The following is a 4,819-nucleotide window of genomic DNA, read 5'->3' as shown; positions in this document are numbered from 1 at the left end:
CTGGATTACCACTTGGTGCATCAAAAATGGGCACAGAATTCAAGCTTTTGAAACTGTCTCCTGAAATGAACTTAAAATCAATTAGTTTCCACAGCAAAGCCAATGTAAAAAATATATATATATATATTAAAAATTTCAGTGGAGAGGTAGGTAGCAGGGACAAATCCTTAGTAAAAAAACAGCATTTAATCTTCTTTTTAAATAGAAATAATTTACTTATTACTTAAATAAAAATTGCTTGATTACTTTTCTTGTATTGTTGCATCACAAAACAAGGAATAAACCAAAGATGTATTTTTTTATGCTACCTTTGTTTTTCTACACCTTAATCCTTTAAACTCAGCCTTCCAGATAGCACATATATTCTTTAAGCTCAGAAAACTACCGTTTGGGGTTTTTTATGTTTTGATATAGGGTCAGAATGTATATATCACATGATTGTAGAAGCACACAGGTATCTCTTTTTTTTTGTGGACGCAGTGGCCGAGTTTTAAAAGTTGAGGGGGAATAAAAAAGTTATAAGGAAATGCTACTACAAAAGAACCATGTATATTCACTGAAGTTTCCTAGAGAGACATATACAATCTCTTTTTGGATTTTCTCTCTACAAAGATTCATGCAGGTAAGTTTTACTGACACAAACCTTCAAGAAGGCTCAATTTCAAAGTCACACAGGTGCGTAATTACAGGTATTGAATTTTGCATTTATTCACATAAATAAGTTACAATGATTTCTCCTATACTTAGTAAAGCAGGTATGAACTAATCAGAGTTAGAAGATCACTTGCATACTTTGAAATTTACCCCAATTATCAATGTCAGGTCCACATAGCTCTAAAACTCCACTACTGCCTATATAAGGACCACCTCTTATGTAAGGTAATAAACACTATTTTTGTACCACCTGAAAGATGACCGAAGATGAAACTGAAAAGAAAAAAAAAAAGTAATTTTAAAAATAAATGACTCTGTGCCTTGGAAGTAAATTATATATAAACAACTGCTGGTATCTAAAAATTATACCATTCCTAATCTATCCTCAAAATGGACTGAATTCTTCAGGCTGTGTATGGAGTGATCGATTTTCAAGCAAGGTTCTGTCAATCAAGATTATTTCCACTTCACTGACAAAACTTCCACGGATTTCAGTAATAATATCTTTAAAGTAGAAATCCTTTTAAAACAAATAAATATTTCAACAAGACTTTGAGGTGTCTGTTTATATTCAATTCAATCATTTATGCTCAGGATACTTCCTCGTTGAACTTCAGCCACGTAACAAAATGTTTTAGATTCATGTGATTTATTCTCAGATTGTTCCTGAACTAAATGCCGGAAAGAAGTACAAGTACCAAACTGTTAGCTTATTATAATCCCGTTGATTATTTGATAGACTCTGAATCAGATATTGTAAATATTAACCTCCAAGTATTTTCAAATTCCGTTTGTGCTGAATAGCAACAGTGTGGATTTGGAATTTAAAAGTACTTATAGCTCTTTTTTTAGTTCCACCTTTACCTATTCACTTGACTTACGCTTCTTTTTCTTTGATACACACACAATGAAAGACAAAAAACTAAATTTACAAAACTAGGAAATCTTGTGGCTCTTGGAAAGGAAAATCCTGCTACTTTCCCCAGAATTACTTTGTCTCAATAGCTACTGAATTGGAAAAATTCATTCTTTACTCTCCTGGTTACTTACTAGAACCTTTGAAATAACGTAACACAACAGATCTTTTTGACATGTGCGTGTGTTTCTTCTCCCACTCAAGTTTTGCAGTACTGTTTTCTCATACCCAGATTATTCAACATGATGCTCACTAACAGTATAATAAATTAATCTCATGGGTTCATGACATTAGTGAAAGCTTCCTCTACCTTCCCTCCCCTATTCCTTTTTGCGGTAAACCAAAACGTACTAGTAAATATGTCTAATGTTCCCACTTTGTCATTGTTTATTTATAGATAAATGCTTGATGCTAGAGGTTTTGAAGCCAAGTCATCTTATTCTGAGACACATGCCCAATGGCCATCAGAAGTAATGGAAAGTTTTCCTTCAGAGGAAAAGATGATGGCATTATTTTTGAATTAAAAGTTTTGATCCTATATGTTCTGGTAATTAGGCAGCACCTTCAGAATTCTTGTGTTTTTCAGAATGATGCATCTTACAGAGGTTATCATTATCATTTATAAAGATTAATAGTACATCCATTTAAAGAAAACCATCTAGGGAAATTTTCATCATTGTCAGAAAGACATAAATACATTCCATAATCAAACTTTAAACTCATGTTACCCTCTTCTAAATCTTTTTCTGCTATCTGTAATCAAACTCCATTTTCTTTCTCTCTGTTCCCAAAAAGCTGGTGAAAATGTTGAAGAATATCATTGAAATTGCTTGTATTTATCTCTAGTAGGTTTCCAAAATTAATCAATGCCTGCTGAAAATTTAAGTTAATGAGGGAGGTTAAGTTAATGATGGGGAGGTTTCATAGTATTGTTACCAATTCAAATATTCCAGTTTAGTACTAAGTACCACTGATTATAGTTGTAAACATAATTGACTGTATTCCTATAATACATATTGTTACAAATAGAGATAATTTGCACATGGCAGGAGATGACATGATCAATACATTCAAAGCAACAGCAGCTTCAGCTGCCTGATCTTGTTCCCCCCCAGACCTCATTTGGAAAAACACAGAGATGAGCAAAAACTGGTCTTCATTCCAGTTCAAACTTCAAACTTTTTTTATGAGACTATGTACAAAATCTGTCAAACTCGGGGTTTTGCGAAACGGGAATGATCTCTATGTGTTGTAGGTCTGAGATCGTGAACACATTTGACAATTACAAGATCACTCTGTGTCATTCCTGCCTGATGCCAAAGTATTGCCTGGCTCTGCATCTGCTGTATGTTTTGAAGAGGTACGCAGGATGTCATTAAGATGTTACAAATAATTGTTGTGTGGTATGACAGTGGAAAAAATAAAAGCATCACAAAGAGGAAAAATTTCACTTCAAACTGATGCAGATACAGTATCAATATTGGAGAGCCATAAAGAGCCATTAATGTTCCTTTCTCCTCCCGTGCTACAGCAATCTGGTTTGCTTTCAGTAATGCTTTAGCAAATTTACTAAGTGCCACCAGAACATTACAATAAGCTCTGAGAGGCAATTCATGGGTTCAGAGAGTTAAACAGAAGTATTAGTTATTATAGTTTGTGTATAAAAACAGTTATTATCTATATTATCACTTATCAGCAAATGGGTCCTAACCGTGCACAAAAATAATTTTAGGAACAGTTTCCAGTACTCTGGAACAGTCATTTTGCAAATGTAGACCCATATCTCTCTAACAACAACAATATGAAGTTTTCTCGACTAATAAGAATTAATTTCTTGGAAGTTAATGGAACCATCTTCTTTAGAGTATTCTTTACTTCATGTAAAGAGATGAGATTAAATTGATAATCTATGATTTCTTTTTTTTCAGATTTTTATTCAAAATAAGAGGAAAAAAAAAAGTAAGGAAGAGAGAGTGAACATTTTAAATTTCCACAGATACCATCAAAAAGGACCCAAGGCTTAGTTTTGAAAGTTCTAGTTTCATTTTGTTCAGTGTCTTCACAGAAAAGCCAGAATAGAACCAATGCATAAACCAGAGAAAAAACACAACACACCTCACAATGACCCTCAATTCAGACATTCTGTTGATTTCAAAAGGCTCAATACTGTGAAAACTGACACTTCCAAATAAATTCACTCATGTGAGCAGCCCCATTGTATATATTAATGTTAAGTAAACAAAACTTTTTTTAAAAAATTGACAAAACTCACACAAATATTATTTAACAATATATTTTCCTTCAACTATATCTAAAAATTAACCAAAATGAGGGTTTTTTTGCAACAAGTCAAGTTCAAAAAATGCCAATATAGTCAGAATTGAATGATACTAAATGAAATGAAGATTGTTCAGGCTGTGCCATATTGATTCTGTGCTTCAAGACCCCGTCAGCCCTGCAGTTACACGCTCAATGTTGTATGAGATTAAAGGCTTAGGATCATGACAAAAAGATGGCAGGCGTCATGTTTAAATGGACTAAACACCAGTAAAATAGGTGACAGGATTACACGTAATCAGATAGTCCAATCAAAACTCTTCCTAAGCACTGTGAGGATGATCTACGCCCAACCTGCAGTTTGGCTTAGTCCGTTAACATGAATGGAAAGTACACAGATCACAGGCATTTTTAGGCTTAACTTACTCTTGACCTTGCAGTTCATCACTACAGCATTTTCTTTTCCAGATCTTTGGACTAAAGGGTTTTGTTTTAATAGAAATAGTGGAAAAATATAGTGATAAAAATATTTTTCATTAGACGTGCGAATTTTCCAAAACTGACACTTGTTTATGTGTTCGCTTATGTCCAGTTTTAATGAACATCAGGAAAGCATATGGGTGTATCAGAATCTAGAATGTTCCTCATATAGCCCGATCCCCAATCTATTAGCTTACATTCATATTTTACTATTTAAATTTGATTTTAAATACAGAATTAAATGTCTACTTGGGCACAGAAAAGCTTGTGGCTTTGTATTCCTGATCTAAATAAGGGCTCATACCAGTCTTCAATATTTGCGTAACTAGGCTTGTTTATAGTGATTAATTGGAAAATCTGTTAAAAGAGCCTATTTTTCTAATATTTTTTTATTCTCACATTTTTTAAGCAAGAAAGCCTTAGAAATCTTTAAAAATAATCTGGAACAACTATTTCTTATCTGCCTCTAACTCCCCATTACAATATAGAATC

Source organism: Nesoenas mayeri (assembly GCF_963082525.1).
Source record: "Nesoenas mayeri genome assembly, chromosome: 5".
NCBI classification, from domain to species: domain Eukaryota; kingdom Metazoa; phylum Chordata; class Aves; order Columbiformes; family Columbidae; genus Nesoenas; species Nesoenas mayeri.
Note: the sequence above shows the minus strand (reverse complement) of the source record.